The sequence below is a fragment of the Hyperoodon ampullatus genome, assembly GCF_949752795.1.
Source record: "Hyperoodon ampullatus genome assembly, chromosome: 10".
In the NCBI taxonomy this organism is placed as follows: domain Eukaryota; kingdom Metazoa; phylum Chordata; class Mammalia; order Artiodactyla; family Ziphiidae; genus Hyperoodon; species Hyperoodon ampullatus.
Genome location: NC_136923.1, coordinates 38,753,647 through 38,777,526, shown reverse-complemented (window position 1 = coordinate 38,777,526; position 23,880 = coordinate 38,753,647). Strand labels below are relative to the sequence as shown.

General features: G+C 42.8%; 1 protein-coding gene across 1 annotated transcript in view; it reads right to left on the bottom strand.

Annotated features, from left to right (window-relative positions):
* The window catches only part of IFRD2 (interferon related developmental regulator 2), a gene marked incomplete at its 5' end in the record, with an annotated part of 36,600 nt that overhangs the window by 11,659 nt on the left and 1,061 nt on the right, over positions 1-23,880 (bottom strand). The gene's annotated exons all lie outside the window — the stretch shown is intronic.

Below are 23,880 nucleotides of genomic sequence, written 5' to 3'. Positions count from 1 at the left end.
GATGAAAAAAATCAAACATGACATAAACAGATGAAGAAATATACCATGTTCCTGGACTGGAAGAATCAATATTGTGAAAATGACTATACTACCCAAAGCAATTCACAGATTCAATGCGATCCCTACCAAACTACCAATGGCATTCTTCACAGAATTAGAACAAAAAATTTTACAATTCGTATGGAAACACAAAAGACCCCTAACAGCCAAAGCAATCTTTTTTTTTTTTTTTTTTGCGGTACGTGGGCCTCTCACTGTTGTGGCCTCTCCCGTTGCGGAGCACAGGCTCCAGACACGCAGGCTCAGCGGCCATGGCCCACGGGCCCAGCCGCTCTGCGGCATGTGGGATCTTCCCGGAACAGGGCACGAACCCGTGACCCCTGCATCGGCAGGCGGACTCTCAACCACTGCACCACCAGGGAAGCCCTGCCAAAGCAATCTTGATAAAGAAAAACGGAGTTGGAGAAATCAGGCTCCACAACTTCAAACTATATCACAAAGCTACAGTAATCAAAACAAAAACAGAAATATAGATTAATGGTACAGGATAGAATGCCCAGAGATAAACCCATGCACATATGGTCACTTAATTTACGACAAAGGAGGCAAGAACATACAGTGGAGAAAAGACAGCCTCTTCAATAAGTGGTGCTGGGAAAACTGGACAGCTACATGTAAAAGAATAAAATTAGAACACTCCCTAACACCATACACAAAAATAAACTCTAAATGGATTAAAGACCTAAATGTAAGACCGGACACTATAAAACTCTTAGAGGAAAACATAGGAAAAACACTCTTTGACATAAACCACAGCAAGATCTTTTCTGACCCACCTCCTAGAGTAATGGAAATAAAAACAAAAATAAACAAATGGGACTTAATTAAACTTAAAAGCTTTTGCACAGCAAAGGAACCATAAACAAGACAAAAAGACAACCCTCAGAATGGAGAAAATATTTGCAAATAAAACAAAAGACAAAGGATTAATCTTCAAAATATACAAACAGCTCATGCAGACCAACATCTAAAAAACAATCTAATTAAAACATGGGCAGAGGACCTAAACAGACATTTCACCAAGGAAGACATACAGATGGTCAAGAGGCACATGAAAAGAAGCTCAACATCACTAATTATTAGAGAAATGAACATCAAAACTACAATGAGGAATCACCTCACGCCGGTCAGAATGGCCATTATCAAAAAATGTAGAAACAGTAAATGCTGGAGAGGGTGTGGTGGAAAGGGAACCCTCTTGCACTGTTGGTGGGAATGTAAATTGATACAGCCACTATGGAGAACAGTATGGAGGTTCCTTAAAAAACTAAAAATAGAACTACCATATGACCTAGGAATCCCACTACTGGGCATATACCCTGAGAAAATCATATTTCAAAAAGATACATGTACCACAATGTTCACTGCAGCACTATTTACAATAGCCAGGACATGGAACCAACCTAAATGTCCATCAACAGATGAATGGATAAAGAAAATGCGCCACATATATACAATGGAATATTACTCAGCCATAAAAAGAAACGAAATTGAGTTATTTGTAGTGAGGTGGATGGACCTAGAGTCTGTCATACAGAGTGAAGTAAGTCAGAAAGAGAAAAACAAATACCATGTGCTAGAGCATATATGGAATCTGAAAAAAAAAAAAGAAAAAAAATGGTACTGATGAACCTATTTGCAGGGCAGGAATAAAGATGTAGACATAGAGAATGGACTTGAGGACACAGGGTGGGAGGGGGAAGCTGGCACAAAGTGAGAGTAGGATCAACATATATACACTACCGAATGTAAAATAGTTAGCTAGTGGGAAGCACAGGGAGATCACCTCCATGTTTTGCAATGACCTAGAGGGGTGGGATAGTGAGGGTGGGAGGGAGGCTCAAGAGGGAGGAGATATGGGGATAAATGTATGCACATGGCTGATTCACTTTGGTGTACAACAGAAACTAACACAGTTTTGGGAAACAATATACTCCAATAAAGATCTATTAAAGATATATATATATATATATATATATATATATATATATATCTAAAGAGAAATGACAGTGAAAACACCACATCCAAAACCTATGGATGGGATGCCACAAAAGCAGTTCTAAGAGGGAAGTTTACAGTGATACATTTGCTACCTCTGAAAACAAGAAAAATCTCAAATAAAGCAACATAACCCACACCTAAAGAAACTAGACAAAAACGACAAAACCCAAAATTAGTAGAAGGAAAGAAATCATAAAGATCAGAGCAGAAATAAATGAAATAGAGACAAAGAAAACAGTAGGAAAGATCAAGGAAACTAAAAGCTGGCTCTTTGAGAAAATAAACAAAATTGATAAACCTTTAGCCAGACTCAACAAGAAAAAAAAAGGGAGTGGGCTCAAATCAATAAAATTAGAAATGAAAAATGAGAAGTTACAATGGACACCATAGAAATAAAAGGGTCATAAGTGATTACTACAAACAACTATATGCCAATAAGATGGACAACCTAGAAGAAATGGACAAATACTGGGGAATTCCCTGGTGGTCCAGTGGTTAGGACTCTGCACTTCTACTTCCAGGGGCCCAGGTTCAATCCCTGATGGGGGAACTAAAATTCCACAACATGTAGGGTGCGGTTATAAATAAACACTTAGGGGCTTCCCTGGTGGCGCAGTGGTCGAGAGTCCGCCTGCCGATGCAGGGGACACGGGTTCGTGCCCCAGTCCAGGAAGATCCCACATGCCACGGAGCGGCTGGGCCCGTGAGCCATGGCCGCTGAGCCTGTGCGTCCGGAGCCTGTGCTCCACAACGGGAGAGGCCAAAACAGTGAGAGGCCCGCGTACCGCAAAAGAAAAAAAAAACCGGCTCAGTATAAATAAACACTTAAAAAATTGTTTTAATTAAAATTAAACAATGGACAAATTCGTAGAAATAACCAGGAAGAAACAGAAAATATGAACAGACCAATCATAAGTAATGAAATTGAAACTGTGATTAAAATACTTTCAACAAACAGGAATTTCCTGGTGGCGCAGTGGTTAGGAATCCGCCTGCCAGTGCAGGGGACACGGGTTCGAGCCCTAGTCCGGGAAGATCCCACATATCGCGGAGCAACTACGCCCGTACACCGAAAATACTAAGCCTGCACTCTAGAGCCTGCGAGCCACAACTACTGAAGCCTGTGCACCGCAACAAGAGAAGCCACCACAATGAGAAGCCTGTGCACCACAACGAAGAGTAGCCCCTGCTCGCCGCAACTAGAAAAAAGCCTGCGCGCAGCAACAAAGACCCAATGCAGCCAAAACAAAACAAAACAATACGAAACAAAATGTGGTACATATATACAATGTTACTCAGCTGTAAAAAAGAATCAAATAGGAATCGGAACCAAGATGGCAGAGTAGGACATGCTCTCACTCCCTCTTGCGAGAACATCAGAATCACAACTAGCTGCTGGACAACCATCGACAGGAAGACACTGGAACTCACCAAAAAGGATACCCCACATCCAGACAAAGGAGAAGCCACAGTGAGATGGTAGGAGGGGCGCAACCACAGTAAAATCAAATCCCATAACTGCTGGGTGGGTGACTCACAGACTGGAGAACACTTATACCACAGAAGTCCACCCACTGGAGTGAAGGTTCTGAGCCCCACGTGAGGCTTCCCAACATGGGGGTCTGGCAATGGGAGGAGGAGTTCCTAGAGAATCAGACTTTGAAGGCTAGTGGGATTTGATTGCAGGACTTTGACAGGACTGGGGGAAACAGAGACTCCACTCTTCGAGGGCACACACAAAATATTGTGCGCATTGGGACCCAGGGGAAGGAGCAGTGACTCCAGGGGAGACTGAACCAGACCTACCTGCTAGTGTTGGAGGGTCTCCTGCAGAGGCAGGGGTGGCTGTGGCTCACCGTGGGGACAAGGACACTGGCAGCAGAAGTTCTGGGGAGCACTCCTTGGCGTGAGCCCTCCCAGAGTCGGCCATTAGCCCCACCAAAGAGCCCAGGCAGGCTCCAGTGTTGGGCTGCCTCAGGCCAAACAACCAACAGGGAGGGTACCCAGCCCCACCCATCAGCAGTCAAACGGATTAAAGTTTTACTGAGCTCTGCCCACCAGAGCAACAGTCAGCTCTACCCACCACCAGTCCCTCCCATCACGAAACTTGCACAAGCCCCTCAGATAGCCTCATCCACCAGAGGGCAGACAGCAGAAGCAAGAAGAACTACAATCCTGCATCCTGTGGAAGGAAAACCACATTCACAGAAAGATAGACAAGGTGAAAAGGCAGAGGGCTATGTACCAGATGAAGGAACAAGATAAAACCCCAGAAAAACAACTAAATGAAGTGGAGGTAGGCAACCTTCCAGAAAAAGAATTCAGAATAAAGATAGTGAAGATGATCCAGGACCTCGGAAAAAGAATGGAGACAAAGGTTGAGAAGATACAAGAAATGTTTAACAAAGACTTAGAAGAATTAAAGAACAAATAAACAGAGATGAACAATACAATAACTGAAATGAAAACTACACTAGAAGGAATCAATAGCAGAATAACTGACGCAGAAGAATGGATAAGTGACCTGGAAGACAGAATGGTGGAATTCACTGCTGCGGAACAGAATAAAGAAAAAAGAATGAAAAGAAATGAAGAGAGCCTAAGAGACCTCTGGGACAACATTAAACACAACAACATTCGCATTATAGGGGTCACAGAAGGAGAAGAGAAAAAGGACCAGAGAAAATATTTGAAGAAATTATAATCGAAAACTTCCCTAACATGGGAAAGGAAATAGCCACCCAAGTCCAGGAAGCACAGAGAGTCCCACACAGGATAAAACCAAGGAGAAACATGCCGAGACACATAGTAATCAAACTGGCAAAAATTAAAGACAAAGAAAAATTATTGAAAGCAGCAAGGGAAAAACGACAAACAACATACAAGGGAACTCCCATAAGGTTAACAGCTGATTTCTCAGCAGAAACTCTCAAGCCAGAAGGGAGTGGTATGATATACTTAAAGTGATGAAAGGGAAGAACCTACAACCAAGATTACTCTACCCGGCAAGGATCTCAGTCAGATTCGATGGAGAAATCAAAAGCTTTACAGACAAGCAAAAGCTAAGAGAATTCAGCACCACCAAACCAGCTCTACAACAAATGCTAAAGGAACTTCTCTAAGTGGGAAACACAAGAGAAGAAAAGGACCTACAAAAACAAACCCAGGCCCGCGTACCGCGATGAAGAGTGGCCCCCGCGTGCCACGACTAGAGAAAGCCCTCGCACAGAAAAGAAGACCCAACACAGCCATAAATAAATAAATAAATAAATAAATTTAAATCATATGGGCTTCTAAGAAGACCTCTGCTTAAAAAACAAACAAACAAAAAACCCAAAAAAAACCCCCAGAAGAATTAAGAAAATGGTCATAGGAACATACATATCGATAATTACCTTAAACGTGAATGGATTTAAATGCTCCAACCAAAAGACACAGGCTTGCTGAATGGATACAAAAACAAGACCCATCCATATGCTGTCTACAAGAGACCCACTTCAGACCTAGGGACACATACAGACTGAAAGTGAGGGGATGGAAAAAGATGTTCCATGCAAATGGAAATCAAAAGAAAGCTAGAGTCACAATACTCATATCAGATAAAATAGACTTTCAAATAAAGAATGTTACAAGAGACAAGGAAGGACACTATATAATGATCAAGGGATCAATCCAAGAAGAAGGTATAACAATTATAAATATATACGCACCCAACATAGGAGCACCTCAATACATAAGGCAACTAACAGCTATAAAAGAGGAAATGGACAGTAACACAATAATAGTGTTCTTTAACACCTCACTTACACCAGTGGACAGATCATCCAAAATGAAAATAAATAAGGAAACAGAAGCTTTAAATGACACAATAGACCAGATAGATTTAATTGATATTTATAGGACATTCCATCCAAAAACAGCAGATTACACTTTCTTCTCAAGTGTGCACAGAACATTCTCCAGGATAGATCACATCTTGGGTCACAAATCAAGTCTCAGTAAATTTAAGAAAACTGAAATCATATCAAGCATCTTTTCTGACCACAGCGCTATGAGATTAGAAATGAATTACAGGGAGAAAAACGTAAAAACCACAAACACATGGAGGCTAAAGAATATGTTACTACATAACCAAGAGATCACTGAAGAAATCAAAGAGGAAATCAAAAAATACCTAGAGACAAATAACAATGAAAACACGATGATCCAAAACCTATGGGATGCAGCAAAAGCAGTTCTAAGAGGGAAGTTTATAACTATACAAGCCTACCTCAAGAAACAAGAAAAATCTCAAATAAACAATCTAACCTTACACCTACAGGAACTAGAGAAAGAAGAACAAACAAAACCCAAAGTTAGCAGAAGGAAAGAAATCATAAAGCTCAGAGCAGAAGTACATGAAATTGAAACAAAGAAAACAATAGCAAAGATCAATAAAACTAAAAGCTGGTTCTTTGAGAAGATAAACAAAATTGACAAACCATTAGCCAGACTCATCAAGAATAAGAGGGAGAGGACTCAAATCAATAAAATTAGAAATGAAAAAGGAGAAGATACAACAGACACCACAGAAATACAAAGCATCCTAAGAGACTACTACAAGCAACTCTATGCCAATAAAATGGACAACCTGCAAGAAATGGAAAAATTCTTAGAAAGGTATAACCTTCCAAGACTGAACCAGGAAGAAACAGAAAATATGAACAGACCAATCACAAGTAACGAAATTGAAACTGTGATTAAAAATCTTCCAACAGGGCTTCCCTGGTGGCGCAGTGGTTGAGAGTCCGCCTGCCGATGCAGGGGACACGGTTTGTGCCCCGGTCTGGGAAGATCCCACATGCCGCGGAGCGGCTAGGCCCGTGAGCCATGGCCACTGAGCCTGCGTGTCCAGAGCCTGTGCTCCACAACGGAAGAGGCCACAACAGTGAGAGGCCCGCATACCGAAAAAAAAAAAAAATCTTCCAACAGGGGCTTCCCTGGTGGCGCAGTGGTTGAGAGTCTGCCTGCTAATGCAGGAGACACGAGTTCGAGCCCTGGTCTGGGAGGATCCAACATGCCACGGAGCAACTGGACCCGTGAGCCACAACTACTGAGCCTGCACGTCTGCAGCCTGTGATCCGCAACGAGAGGCCACAACAGTGAGAGGCCCGTGCAACGTAAGGAAGAGTGGCCCCTACTCGCCGCAACTGGAGAAAGCCCTCGCACAGAAACTAAGACCCAACACAGCCAAAAATAATAAATTAATTAATTTTAAAAAAAGCTAACGCAGCCACAGATATAATAAAAATAAATTTAAAAAAATCTTCCAACAAACAAAAGTCCAGGACCAGATGGCTTCACAGGTGAATTCTATCAAACATTTAGAGAAGAGCTAACACCCATCCTTCTCAAACTCTTCCAAAAAATTGCGGAGGAAGGAACATTCCCAAACTCATTCTATGAGGCCACCGTCACCCGGATACCAAAACCAGACAAAGATACTACAAAAAAAGAAAATTACAGACGAATATCATTGATGAATATAGATGCAAAAATCCTCAACAAAATACTAGCAAACAGAATCCAACAACACATTAAAAGGATCATACACCACGATCAAGTGGGATTTATCCCAGGGATGCAAGGATTCTTCAATATACACAAATCAATCAATGTGATACACCATATTAACAAATTGAAGAATAAAAACCATATGATCATCTCAATAGGTGCAGAAAAAGCTTTTGACAAAATTCAACACCGGTTTATGATAGAAACTCTCCAGAAAGTGGGCACAGAGGGAACCTACCTCAACATAATAAAGGCCATATATGAGAAACCCACAGCAAACATCATTCTCAATGGTGAAAAACTGAAAGCATTTCCTCTAAGATCAGGAACAAGACAAGGATGTCCACTCTCACCACTGTTACTCAACATAGTTTTGGAAGTCCTAGCCACGGCAATCAGAGAAGAAAAAGAAATAAAAGCAATACAAATTGGAGGGCTTCCCTGGTGGTGCAGTGGTTGAGAGTCTGCCTCCCGATGCAGGGGATGCGGGTTCGTGTCCCATTCCGGGAGGATCCCACATGCCATGGAGCGGCTGGGCCCATAAGCCATGGTAGCTGAGCCTGCGCGTACGGAGCCCGTTATCCGCAACGGGAGAGGCCACAACAGTGAGAGGCCCGCATACCGCAAAAAAAAAAAAAAAAGGGAATACAAATTGGAAAAAAAGAAGTAAAACTGTCACTGTTTGCAGATGACATGATTCTATACATAGAGAATCCTAAAGGTGCTACCAGAAAACTACTAGAGCTAATCAATGAATTTGGTAACGTTGCAGGATACAAAATTAATGCACAGAAATCTCTTGCATTCCAATACACTAATGAGGAAAACTCTGAAAGAGAAATTAAGGAAACATTCCCATTTACCACTGCAACAAAAAGAATAAAATACTTAGGAATAAACCTACCTAGGGAGACAAAAGACCTATATGCAGAAAACTATAAGACACTGATGAAAGAAATTAAAGATGATACCAACAGATGGAGAGATATACCATGTTCTTGGATTGTAATAATCAATATTGTGAAAATGACTGTACTACCCAAAGCAATCTACAGATTCAATGCAATCCCTATCAAATTACCAATGGCATTTTTTACGGAACTAGAACAAAAAATCTTAAAATTTGTATGGAGACACAAAAGACCCCGAATAGCCAAAGCAGTCTTCAGGGAAAAAAACGGAGCTGGAGGAATCAGACTCCCTGACTTCAGACTATACTACAAAGCTACAGTAATCAAGACAATATGGTACTGGCACAAAAACAGAAACATAGATCAATGGAACAAGACAGAAAGCCCAGAGATAAACCCACGCACCTATGGTCAACTAATCTATGAAAAAGGAGGCAAGGATATACAATGGAGAAAAGACAGTCTCTTCAGTAAGTGGTGCTGGGAAAACTGGACAGCTACATGTAAAACAATGAAATTAGAACACTCCCTAACACCATACGCAAAAATTCAAAATGGATTAGAGACCTAAATGTAAGACCAGACACTATAAAACTCTTAGAGGAAAACATAGGAAGAACACTCTTTGACATAAACCACGGCAAGATCTTTTTTTTAATCTTTTTTTTTTCTGTACGCGGGCCTCTCACTGCCGTGGCCTCTCCCGTTGCAGAGCACAGGCTCTGGACGCGCAGGCCCAGCGGCCATGGCTCACGGGCCCAGCGGCTCCGTGGCATGTGGGATCTTCCTATACCAGGGCACGAACCCGTGTCCCCTGCATTGGCAGGCGGACTCTCAACCACTGTGCCACCAGGGAAGCCCGCAAGATCTTTTTTGACCCACCTCCTAGAGTAATGGAAATAAAAACAAAAATAAACAAATGGGACCTAATGAAACTTCAAAGCTTTGGCACCACAAAGGAAACCATAAAGAAGACGAAAAAACAACCCTCAGAATGAGAGAAAATATTTGCAAACGAATCAACGGACAAAGGATTAATCTCCAAAATATATAAACAGCTCATGCAGCTCAATATTAAAAAAAACAAACAACCCAATCCAAAAATGGGCAGAAGACCTAAATAGACATTTCTCCAAAGAAGACATACAGATGGCCAAGAAGCACATGAAAAGCTGCTCAATGTCACTAATTATTAGAGAAATGCAAGTCAAAACTACAATGAGGTGGTAATCGGGAAGATGGCGGAAGAGTAAGATGGGGAGATCACCTTCCTCCCCACAGATACACCAGAAATACATCTACACGTGTAACAACTCCTACAGAACACCTACTGAACGCTGGCAGAAGACCTCAGACCTCCCAAAAGGCAAGAAACTCCCCACGCACCTGGGTAGGGCAAAAGAAAAAACAGAGACAAAAGAATAGGGACGGGACCTGCACCAGTGGGAGGGAGCTGTGAAGGAGGAAAGGTTTCCACACACTAGGAAGCCCCTCACAGGCGGAGACTGTGGGTGGCAGAGGGGGAAAGCTTCAGAGCCACGGAGGAGAGCGCAGCAACAGGGGTGCGGAGGGCAAAGCGGAGAGATTCCCACACAGAGGATCGGTGCCGACCGGCATTCACGGCACTCACCAGCCCGAGAGGCTTGTCTGCTCACCCGTCGGGGTGGGCGGGGCTGGGAGCTGAGGCTTGGGCTTTGGTCGGGGCGCAGGGAGAGGACTGCGGTTGTCAGCGTGAACACAGCCTGCAGGGGGTTATTGCACCACTGCTAGCCGGGAGGGAGTCCGGGGAAAAGTCTGGACCTGCCAAAGAGGCAAGAGACTTTTTCTTCCCTCTTAGTTTCCTGGTGCGCAAGGAGAGGGGATTAAAGAGCGCTGTTTAAAGGAGCTCCAGAGACGGGTGCGAGCCGCGGCTAACAGCACGGACCCCAGAGACGGGCACGAGACGCTAAGGCTGCTGCTGCCGCCACCAAGAAGCCTGTGTGCGAGCACAGGTCACTATCCACACCTCCCTTCCAGGGAGCCTGTGCGGCCCGCCACTGCCAGGGTCCCGGGATCCAGGGACAACTTCCCCGGGAGAACGCACGGCGCACCTCAGGCTGGTGCAACTTCACAACAGACTCTGCCGCCTCAGGTTCGCCCCACATCCGCACCCCTTCCTCCCCCCGGCCTGAGTGAGCCAGAGTCCCCGAAGCAGCTGCTCCTTTAACCCCGTCCTGTCTGAGCGGGAACAGACGCCCTCAGGCGACCTACACGCAGAGGCAGGGACAAATCCAAAGCTCAGCCCCCGGAGCTGCGCAAAAAAAGAAGAGAAAGGAAAATCTCTCCCAGCAGCCTCCGAAGCAGCGGATTAAAGCTCCACAATCAACTTGATGTACCCTGCATCTGTGGAATACATGAATAGACAACGAATAATCCCAAATTGAGGAGGTGGACCTTGAGAGCAAGATTTATTATTTTTTCCCCCTTTCCTCTTTTTGTGAGTGTGTATGTGTATGCTTCTGTGTGAGATTCTGTCTGTATAGCTTTTTTTTTGTTTGTTTGTTTTTGTTTTTGTTTTTATTTTTTGCGGTACGTGGGCCTCTCACTGCTGCGGCCTCTCCCATTGCGGAGCACAGGCTCCGGACACGCAGGCCCAGCAGCCATGGCTCACGGGCCCAGCCGCTCCGCAGCACGTGGGACCCTCCCAGACCGGGGCACGAACCCGCATCCCCTGCATCGGCAGGCGGACTCCCAACCACTGCGCCACCAGGGAAGCCCTCTGTCTGTATAGCTTTGATGTCACCATTTGTTCTAGGGTTCTATCCATCCATTTTTTTTCTTTGTAAAAAATTTTTTTCTTAATATTTATTTTTTATTTTAATAACTTAATTTTATTTTATCCTTTCTTCTTTCTTCCTTTCTTTTCTTTTCTTTCTTCCTCTCTCTCTCTCTCTCTCTCTCTCCCCCCGCCCCCCCCCCCCGCTTTTATTCTGAGCTGTGTGGATGAAACGCTCTTGGTGCTGCAGCCAGGAGTCAGTGCTCTGCCTCTGAGGTGGGAGAGCCAACTTCAAGACACTGGTCCACAAGAGACCTCCCAGCCCCACATAATATCAAACAGCGAAAATCTCCCAGAGATCACCATCTCAACACCAGCACCCAGCTTCACTCAACGACCAGCAAGCTACAGCGCTGGACACCCTATGCCAAACAACTAGCAAGACAGGAACACAACCCCAACCATTAGCAGAGAGGCTGCCTAAAATCATAATAAGTCCACAGACACCCCAAAACACACCACCAGACGTGGACCTGCCCACCAGAAAGACAAGATCCAGCCTCATCCACCAGAACACAGGCACTAGTCCCCTCCACCAGGAAGCCTACACAACCCACTGAAACAATTTTAGCCACTGGGGACAGACACCAAAAACAACGGGAACTACGAACCTGCAGCCTGCAAAAAGGAGACGCCAAACATAGTAAGATAAGCAAAATGAGAAGACAGAAAAACACACAGCAGATGAAGGAGCAAGATAAAAAACCCACTGACCTAACAAATGAAGAGGAAATAGGCAGTCTACCTGAAAAAGAATTCCAAATTATTGATAGTCAGGATGATCCAAAATCTTGGAAATAGAGAAAATGCAAGAAACATTTAACAAGGACAGAAGAACTAAAGATGAAACAAGCAACGATGAACAACACAATAAATGAAATTAAAAATACTCTAGATGGGATCAATAGCAGAATAACTGAGGCAGAAGAACGAATAAGTGACCTGGAAGATAAAATAGTGGAAATAGCTACTGCAAGCAGAAGAAAAAAAGAATGAAAAGAACTGAGGACAGTCTCAGAGACCTCTGGGACAACATTAAACGCACCAACATTCGAATTATAGGGGTTCCAGAAGAAGAAGAGAAAAAGAAAGGGACTGAGAAAATATTTGAAGAGATTATAGTTGAAAACTTCCCCAATATGGGAAAGGAAATAGTTAAGTCCAGGAAGCACAGAGAGTCCCATACAGGATAAATCCAAGGAGAAACACGCCAAGACACATATTAATCAAACTGTCAAAAATTAAATACAAAGAAAACATATTAAAAGCAGCAAGGGAAAAAAACAACAAATAACACACAAGGGAATCCCCATAAGGTTAACAGCTGATCTTCCAGCAGAAACTCTGCAAGCCAGAAGGGACTGGCAGGACATATTTAAAGTGATGAAGGAGAAAAACCTACAACCAAGATTACTCTACCCAGCAAGGATCTCATTCAGATTTGATGGAGAATTTAAAACCTTTACAGATAAGCAAAAACAGAGAGTTCAGCACCACCAAACCAGCTTTACAACAAATGCTAAAGGACCTTCTCTAGGCAAGAAACACAAGAGAAGGAAAAGATCTACAATAACAAGCCCAAAATAATTAAGAAAATGGGAATAGGAACATACATATCGATAATACCTTAAATGTAAATGGATTAAATGCTCCAACCAAAAGACACAGACTGGCTGCATAGATACAAAAATAAGACCCATATATATGCTGTCTACAAGAGACCCACTTCAGACCTAGAGACACATACAGACTGAAAGTGAGGGGATGGAAAAAGATATTCCATACAAATGAAAACCAAAAGAAAGCTGGAGTAGCAATTCTCATATCAGACAAAATAGACTTTAAAATAAAGACTATTAGAAGAGACAAAGAAGGACACTACATAATGATCAAGGGATCGATCCAAGAAGAAGATATAACAATTGTAAATATTTATGCACCCAACATAGGAGCACCTCAATACATAAGGCAAATACTAACAGCCATAAAAGGGGAAATCGACAGTAACACATTCATAGTAGGGGACTTTAACACCCCACTTTCACCAATGGGCAGATCATACAAAATGAAAATAAATAAGGAAACACAAGCTTTAAATGATACATTAAACAAGATAGACTTAATTGATATTTATAGAACATTCCATTCAAAAACAACAGAATACACATTTTCCTCAAGTGCTCATGGAACATTCTGCAGGACAGATCATATCTTGGGTCACAAATCAAGCCTTGGTAAATTTTAAAAAATTGAAATTGTATCAAGTATCTTTTCCGACCACAACGCTATGAGACTAGATATCAATTACAGGAAAAGAGCTGTAAACAATACAAACACATGGAGGCTAAACAATACACTACTTAATAACGAAGTGATCACTGAAGAAATCAAAGAGGAAATCAAAAAATACCTAGAAACAAATGACAATGGAGACACGATGACCCAAAACCTATGGGATGCAGCAAAAGCAGTTCTAAGAGGGAAGTTTATAGCAATACAATCCTACCTTAAGAAACAGGAAACACCTCGAATAAACAACCTAAACTTTCACCTAAAGCAATTAGAGAAAGAAGAACAAAAAAACCCCAAAGTTAGCAGAAGGAAAGAAATCATAAAGATCAGATCAGAAATAAATGAAAAAGAAATGAAGGAGACGATAGCAAAGATCAATAAAACTAAAAGCTGGTTCTTTGAGAAGATAAACAAAATTGATAAAGCATTAACCAGACTCATCAAGAAAAAAAGGGAGAAGACTCAAATCAATAGAATTAGAAATGAAAAAGGAGAAGTAATGACTGACACTGCAGAAATACAGAAGATCATGATTACTACAAGCAACTCTATGCCAATAAAATGGACAACCTGGAAGAAATGGACAAATTCTTAGAAATGCACAACCTGCCAAGACTGACTCAGGAAGAAATAGAAATATGAACAGACCAACCACAAGCACTGAAATTGAAACTGTGATTAAAAATCTTCCAACAAACAAAAGCCCAGGACCAGATGGCTTCACAGGCGAATTCTATCAAACATTTAGAGAAGAGCTAACACCTATCCTTCTCAAACTCTTCCAAAATATAGCAGAGGGAGGAACACTCCCAAACTCATTCTACGAGGCCACCATCACCTTGATACCAAAACCAGACAAGGATGTCACAAAGAAAGAAAACTACAGGCCAATATCACTGATGAACATAGATGCAAAAATCCTCAACAAAATACTAGCAAACAGAATCCAACAGCACATTAAAAGGATCATACACCATGATCAAGTGGGGTTTATTCCAGGAATGCAAGGATTCTTCAATATACGCAAATCAATCAACATGATACACCATATTAACAAATTGAAGGAGAAAAACCATATGATCATCTCAATAGATGCAGAGAAAGCTTTAGACAAAATTCAACACCCATTTATGATAAAAACCCTGCAGAAAGTAGGCATAGAGGGAACTTTCCTCAACATAATAAAGGCCATATATGACAAACCCACAGCCAGCATCGTCCTCAATGGTGAAAAACTGAAACCATTTCCACTAAGATCAGGAACAAGACAAGGTTGCCCACTCTCACCACTCTTATTCAACATAGTTTTGGAAGTTTTAGCCATAGCAATCAGAGAAGAAAAGGAAATAAAAGGAATCCAAATCGGAAAAGAAGAAGTAAAGCTGTCGCTGTTTGCAGATGACATGATACTATACATAGAGAATCCTAAAGATGCTACCAGAAAACTACTAGAGCTAATCAATGAATTTGGTAAAGTTGCAGGATACAAAATTAATGCACAGAAATCTCTTGCATTCCTATATACTAATGATGAAAAATCTGAAAGTGAAATCAAGGAAACACTCCCATTTACCACTGCAACAAAAAGAATAAAATATCTAGGAATAAACCTACCTAAGGAGACAAAAGACCTGTATGCAGAAAATTATAAGACACTGATGAAAGAAATTAAAGATGATACAAATAGATGGAGAGATGTACCATGTTCTTGGATTGGAAGAATCAACATTGTGAAAATGACTCTACTACCCAAAGCAATCTACAGATTCAATGCAATTCCTATCAAACTACCACTGGCATTTCTCACAGAACTAGAACAAAAAATTTCACAATTTGTATGGAAACACAAAAGACCCCGAATAGCCAAAGCAATCTTGAGAATGAAAAACGGAGCTGGAGGAATCAGGCTTCCTGACTTCAGACTATACTACAAAGCTACAGTAATCAAGACAGTATGGTACTGGCACAAAAACAGAAATATAGATCAATGGAACAAGATAGAAAGCCCAGAGATAAACCCACGCACATATGGTCACCTTATCTTTGATAAAGGAGGCAGGGATGTACAGTGGAGAAAGGACAGCCTCTTCAATAAGTCGTGCTGGGAAAACTGGACAGGTACATGTAAAAGTATGAGATTAGATCACTCCCTAACACCATACACAAAAATAAGCTCAAAATGGATTAAAGACCTAAATGTAAGGCCAGAGACTATCAAACTCTTAGAGGAAAACATAGGCAGAACACTCTATGACATAAATTACAGCAAGATCTTTTTGACCCACCTCCCAGAGAAATGGAAATAAAAACAAAAATAAACAAATGGGACCTAATGAAACTTCAAAGCTTTTGCACAGCAAAGGAAACCATAAACAAGACCAAAAGACAACCCTCAGAATGGGAGAAAATATTTGCAAATGAAGCAACAGACAAAGGATTAATCTCCAAAATTTATAAGCAGCTCATGCAGCTCAATAACAAAAAAACAAACAACCCAATCCAAAAATGGGCAGAAGACCTAAATAGACATTTCTCCAAAGAAGATATACAGACTGCCAACAAACACATGAAAGAATGCTCAACATCATTAATCATTAGAGAAATGCAAATCAAAACTACAATGAGATATCATCTCACACCAGTCAGAATGGCCATCATGAAAAAATCTAGAAACAATAAATGCTGGAGAGGGTGTGGAGAAAAGGGAACACTCTTGCACTGCTGGTGGGAATGTGAATTGGTAGAGCCACTATGGAGAACAGTATGGAGGTTCCTTAAAAAACTACAAATAGAACTACCATACGACCCAGCAATCCCACTACTGGGCATATACCCTGAGAAAACCATAATTCAAAAAGAGTCATGTACCAAAATGTTCATTGCAGCTCTATTTACAATAGCCCGGAGATGGAAACAACCTAAGTGTCCATCATTGGATGAATGGATAAAGAAGATGTGGCACATATATACAATGGAATATTACTCAGCCATAAAAAGAAACGAAATTGAGCTATTTGTAATGAGGTGGATGGACCCAGAGTCTGTCATACAGAGTGAAGTAAGTCAGAAAGAGAAAGACAAATACTGTATGCTAACACATATATATGGAATTTAAGGAAAAAAATGTCATGAAGAACCTAGGGGTAAGACAGGAATAAAGACACAGACCTACTAGAGAATGGACTTGAGGATATGGGGAGGGGGAAGGGTAAGCTGTGACAAAGCGAGAGGGTGGCATGGACATATATACACTACCAAACGTAAAATAGATAGCTAGTGGGAAGCAGCCGCATAGCACAGAGAGATCAGCTCAGTGCTTTGTGACCACCTAGAGGGGTGGGATAGGGAGGGTGGGAGGGAGGGAGACGCAAGAGGGAAGAGATATGGGAACGTATGTATATGTATAACTGATTCACTTTGTTATAAAGCAGAAACTAGCACACCATTGTAAAGCAATTATACCCCAATAAAGATGTAAAAGAATAAATAAATTAAATAAAATAAATCAAAATAAATGGAAAAAAAACTACAATGAGGTATCACCTCACACCAGTTAGAATGGGCATCATCAGAAAATCTACAAACAACACATGCTGGAGAGGGTGTGGAGAAAAGGGAACCCTCTTGCACTGTTGGTGGGAATGTAAATTGATACAGCCACTATGGAGAACAGTATGGAGGTTTCTTAAAAAACTAAAAATAGAATTACCATATGACCCAGCAATCCCACCACCTAGCATATACCCAGAGAAAAACGTAATTCAAAAAGACACATGCACCCCAATGTTCACTGGAGCACTGTTTACCATAGCCAGGTCATGGAAGCAACCTAAATGCCCATCGACAGACAAATGGATAAAGAAGATGTGGTACATATATACAATGCAATATTACTCAGTCATAAAAAGGAACAACACTGGGGCATTTGTTGAGACGCGGATGGATCTAGAGACTGTCATACAGAGTGAAGTCAGTCAGAAAGAGAAAAACAAATATCGTATATTAACGCATATATGTGGAACCTAGAAAAATGGTACAGATGAACCAGTCTGCAGGGCAGAAATTGAGACACAGATGTAGAGAATAAACGTAGGGACACCAAGGGGGAAAGCGGCAGGCGGCTAGGGGTGGTGGTGGGCTGAATTGGGTGATTGGGATTGACATGTATACACTGATGTGTATAAAATTGATGACTAATAAGAATCTGCTGTATAAAAAAATAAACAAAATAAAATTCAAAAAAAAGATTACAGTAAAAAAAAAAAAAGAATAAAATAATGGCCTTTGCAGCAACATGGATGGATCTAGAGGTTATCATACTAAGTGAAGCAAGTCAGACAGAGAAAGACAATTTATCATATGACCTCACTTATATGTGGAATCTAATTTTAAAAATGATACCAAATGAACTAATTTACAATACAGAAACAGACTCACAGATCTCAAAATCAAACTTATGGTTACCAAAGGGGAAATGTAAGGGAGAAGGATAAATCAGGAACTTGGGATTAACACATACACATCACTATATATAAGGTAGATAATCAGCAAGGTCCTACTGTATAATACAGAGAACTCTACTCAATATTCTGTGATAACCCAGCTGAGAAAAGAATCTGAAAAAGAATGAATATATGTATATGTATAACTAAATCACTTTGCTGTACACCTGAAACACAACATCGTAAATCAACTATACTCCAGTATAAAATTTTGTAACGTAAAACAAACTCCCAAAAAACTCTCACTTTTCAAACAGCTCTTTGTTGCTATGTTATATTATTGTAAAGGTTAATTAAGTTATTAAAAAGATATTCTAAGCTTGTTTCTAAAGCTGATCACTGTAATCTATCCTTGGATGAAAATTAGGTGCCCATAATGTATAACCAGGGGATAATACATACAAGGAAAAAAAAATCATTTAGAGCTTCCCTGGTGGCACAGTGGTTAAGAATCCTCCTGCCAATGCAGGGGACACGGGTTCGAGCCCTGGTCTGGGAAGATCCCACATGCCGCAGAGCAACTAAGCCCATGCGCCACAACTACTGAGTCTGCACTCTAGAGCCTGCGAGCCACAACTACTGAAGCCCGTGCTCCTAGAGCCTGCGCTCCTTGACAAGAGAAGCCACCGCAATGGAAATCTGCACACCAAAGTGAAGAGTAGCCCCTGCTTGCTGCAACCAGAGAAAAGCCTGTGCGCAGCAACAAAGACCCAACGCTGGCAAAAATAAAATAAATAAAATAAATAAATTTGTTTAAAAAAATCATTTAAAAGAATGTGTCCAACCTAGATAAAAGGCCTCTTATCAGGTATTCTCAAGTACATCAGGCACAAAGAAACTGAAGGGAATCAACTTCCAAGAATTAAGGTACTTTTACCCTAATTACTAGAAGTGCCCAATGGAGGACTTCCTGAGCCCTGATGTCAGTCTTCCCCTCCTCCGACCCTTACAAGTGCTGACCCTTTATTTCCAGTTTGCAGCAAGACGGTTTGCTCATTGTCAACACCACTGGGGACACCTTCTGTACTACTCCTTTGTGGCAAGTTCTCTGGCATTAACACCTTGTTGGGAGACTACTTTAGAAGAGATAACATCTAGGGACTTCGCTGGTGGTCCAGTGGTTGGGACTCCGTGCTCCCAAGGCTGGGCGCCCAGGTTCAATCCTTGGTTAGGGAACTAGATCCCACATGCCGCAACTAAAGATCCCGAATGAAGCAATGAAGATCCCACGTGCAGCAACAAAGACCTGGCGCAGCCAAATAAGTAAATTAACATTGAAAAAAAAAAAGAAGAGATAACATCTAAAGTTGTAAGTACAGGGCTTCCCTGGTGGTGCAGTGGTTGAGAGTCTGCCTGCCAATGCAGGGGACACGGGTTCGAACCCTGGTCTGGGAGGATCCCGCATGCCGCGGAGCGACTGGGCCCATGAGCCACAACTACTGAGCCTGCGCGTCTGGAGCCTGTGCTCCGCAACGGGAGAGGCCGCGACAGTGAGAGGCCCACGCACCGCGATGAAGAGTGGCCCCTGCTCGCCACAACTAGAGAAAGCCCTTGCACAGAAAGGAAGACCCAACACAGCCATAAATAAATAAATAAATAAATTTATAAAGTTGTAAGTACAAATCTTGATTAAATTGCATGGTGGATTTTGACAGGGAAACGAAACTTTTAGATAGCTAACCATTGCTCCAGTGGAAGCTGCTGTGTCCTTGGAAATGGCTGCTCCAACGAGGGCTATCTTACAGGCAGGAGCCATTCCTCCAGCGGAGACTATTATCCCAGGGAAAAATGCACCCAAGGGTAAGGAGAGACCTCCGATACATTCAGGAGCTCCTCTGTACTCCGAGTTACCCAATGGGCCCATTTTCAGCCCAGCTAGCACCCGCAGAGGAGTAAGTTACTAACCACCTGCCTCTAGGGCTCTGCCTCTAAGAGAAATTTATAATAAAAATCAAGAAACAATAAGAGGGCTTCCCTGGTGGCGCAGTGTTTGAGAATCCTGCTGCCAATGCAGGGGACATGTGTTCGAGCCCTGGTCCGGGAAGATCCCACATGCCACGGAGTGACTAAGCCTGTGTGCCACAGCTACTGAGCCTGCGCTCTAGAGCCTGCGAGCCACAACTACTGAGACTGCATGCCACAACTACTGAAGCCTGTGAGCCTAGAGCCCGTGCTCTACAACAAGAGAAGCCACCTCAATGAGAAGCCCGCACACTGCAACGAAAGGGTAGCCCCCGCTCGCTGCAATTAGAGAAAGCCCACATGCAGCAACGAAAATCCAATGCAGCCAAAAATAAATAAATTAAAATAAATAAATTAAAAAAAAAAGAAACAATAAGAGTTCATGTGCTTTTTTCAATGTCCGATTTAAGTCTGGCAGAAGTTGGAAAGTTTTTCTGAGGATTCTAAGCTTTCCACAAAGAAGTTTACTTGGTTAATGATCTCACCAGGGGGAATTTACAAATCTTATCCAACTGCTGCACCCCAGAGAAAGAACAGCATATAATACTGGCAGCCTGAGACCAACAGGGCCACACAGTGTACTGCTTGGGGAACAAAGCTGTCCCCGAGGCAGACCCACAGTGGAATTACTAAATAAATTCTATTCATAGGGATAGATGGGACCATATGATTAATTGTTTAATAAAGGCTATAAAAATGTTTTCAGTAAAACCTGTCAATTATGAAAAAGTAAAAAAAGTTCAACAGGAATTAAACGAAAATCTGACAGTATTTCAAGAAAGGTTAATAGAAACTTTTTAGAAGTATATGAATGTGGCTCCCTCCTCTCGGGAGGGAGTCCCTTTTGGCTATGCATTTCATAGCCCAGTCTGCCCCAGACAACAGGCACAAAATTCAAAAAGCAATGGCCGGACTTCCCTGGTGGCACAGTGGTTAAGAATCCGTCTGCCGGGCTTCCGTGGTGGCGCAGTGGTTGAGAGTCCACCTGCCGATGCAGGGGACACGGGTTCGAGCCCTGGTCTGGGAAGATCCCACATGCCACAGAGCGGCTGGGCCCGTGAGCCATGGCCGCTGAGCCTGCGCGTCCGGAGCCTGTGTTCCACAACGGGAGAGGCCCGTTGGAGCAACTAAAGCCCCTGTGCCACGACTACTGAGCCTGCGTTCTAGAGCACGCAAGCTACAACTACTGAAGCCCGCACACCACAACTACTGAAGCCTGCGCACCTAGAGCCCGTGCTCCGCAACAAGAGAAGCCACTGAAATGAGAAGCGTGGGCACCACAACGAAGAGTAGCCCCCGCTCTCTGCAACTAGAGAAAGCCCGCGTGCAGCAACGAAGACCCAACGCAGCCAAATAAATACATACATTTTTTAAATAAATAAATATGTGGTAAAAAGCAATGGCCGGTCCTCAGACACTATAAGCGACTTGCTCCAATTGGCTTATTCAGTTTTCAATAATAGGAATATAACCTAAAAGATTAAATGCACCCCAAGAAATATACAAAAGGTCCAAATGATGGCAGTAACTTGGTCCTCTGAAAAACCACTAAAGGGGAGGCTGGGCTTTCTGGGCCAATCTGGCCATGGTAAACCACAGGGCCCGTGGGTACCGAGACAAAACCAGTGTACCCTACATGGACAAGGGGGCACTGAAGGAAAGATTGTGATCAATGTACCCTTTTCAAACAGCCAGGGCACTGGCAGAGGGAATGCCCCAGACGCCAGAAAGTGACAGGGACCCCTCGGCCTTTGATGGTTTTACAATCGAAAGACTGAGGGGGGCCCAAGGCCAAAAGGGGATCCACCTAGAGATACCATCTACATAACTAGTGTCCAGCCTCAAACTTTGGGTGGTAATTGACGTGGCGAGCCACTTGATAAAATTTCTCATAAACACCAGTGCAACCCTTTCAGTCTTAACCCAAGACTGAAAGCCTTAACAACCATAGGAAATATGTAATGGGAGTGTCAAGAAAGAGACAGGGGCACACTTTCCTGGAACCCCTTTTGTGCAACATCAATGGCTGGTCGTTTTTACCTTCCTTTTTGTTTGTGCCTGATTGTCCTCTCTCTTTAATGGAAGGGACTTATTAACTAGATTAGGGGACACTCTGTTTCTCGAGGGACAAGGAAGCCACCCTTATCACTAAATGATATTAACAACAACAAAAAAAGAAAAACAGAGTAGATCTATAACTAAAATAAAAGTCTCAATAAACCCCAAAGTATAAAACATTAAGGCTCCGGGCCTAGCCAAAAGCAAACAGATTGAGGCCTCAAGTAACTGCCTTCCAGATTTGTAAAATATTTTGAAAAAATGGTTTGGGTCTCCAAGATTATGGCTACAATCTCTTTTAGTAACTCTTCTAATGCTTATTGCTGTATTTCTTTCTTTTTTTCTTAAATAAACTTATTTATTTTATTTATTTTTTTGGCTGCATTGGGTCTTCGTTGCTGCACGCGGGCTTTCTCTAGTTGCAGAGAGCGGGGGCTACTCTTCATTGTGGTGCGCAGGCTTCTCATTGTGGTGGCTTCCCTTGTTGCGGAGCACGGGCTCTAGGCGTGTGGGCTTCAGCAGTTGTGGCTCATGGGCTCTAGAGCACAGGCTCAGTAGTTGTGGTGCACGGGCTTAGTTGCTCCTTGGCATGTGGGATCTTCCCAGACCAGGGATTGAACCTGTGATTTTTTTTTTTTTTGCAGTACGCGGGCCTCTCACTGCTGTGGCCTCTCCCGTTGTGGAACACAGGCTCCGGACGCGCAGGCTCAGCGGCCATGGCTCACGGGCCCAGCCGCTCCGTGGCATGTGGGATCTTCCCGGACCGGGGCACGAACCCGTGTCCCCTGCATCGACAGGCGGACTCTCGACCACTGTGCCACCAGGGAAGCCTGGCAGGCGGATTCTTATTTATTTATTTATTTTTTTTTTTGCGGTACGCGGGCCTCTCACTGTTGTAGCCTCTCCCGTTGTGGAGCACAGGCTCCGGACGCGCAGGCTCAACAGCCATGGCTCACGGGCCCAGCCGCTCCGCGGTATGTGGGATCTTCCCAGACCGGGGCACGAACCCGTGTCCCCTGCATCGGCAGGCGGACTCTCAACCACTGCGCCACCAGGGAAGCCCCCAGGCGGATTCTTAACCACTGCACCACCAAGGAAGTCCCTGCTGTATTTCTTTCAACTTGTATCTTTTATAAACTCATCCTCCGATGCTTAACGTCCACAAGGGCTAAAAGAATAATGCTAACCAGAGGGGCATTGGCTTCTGGTTCTCCTAACAGAGAAGGGACAGTCAGCCAGGTGTTTTACTTCTTCCCCAGGCAGGCCTACATTCCATCTCAGCAGAAAGTAGTTAATGATAGGTTGTCACCCCTTACACCCCTTTAAGCACAAAGGGTAAACACCTGGAGGCGGGAATGATACGGACAGAGTAAAAGGACAAAGTAGGTGATTAAATAGTTAATCCCAGTAAGTGATTGTAAGTAAAGAAAAAAGTATGGGAGACCCCTGTAAGTTAATGATCACTCAAGAAAGCAGGTTTGCTTAACCACAAAACCATGCAACAGAAGCATGAGACATGCCACAAAACAACAAAACAATGGTGGAATGAGACCCACATCCTGCCCAGTGAGCTCAGGTTAATGATTCCTAGGACATACGTGCACTAAAAACAAACATATAAGGAAAGGGTGACATTATACTAAAACTTGAAATGATTTATCATATGTTAGTGTATGTTACCGCCTTTTTGCTCATTTCCATTGCGCCATGACAGTCCTGGTTTGAC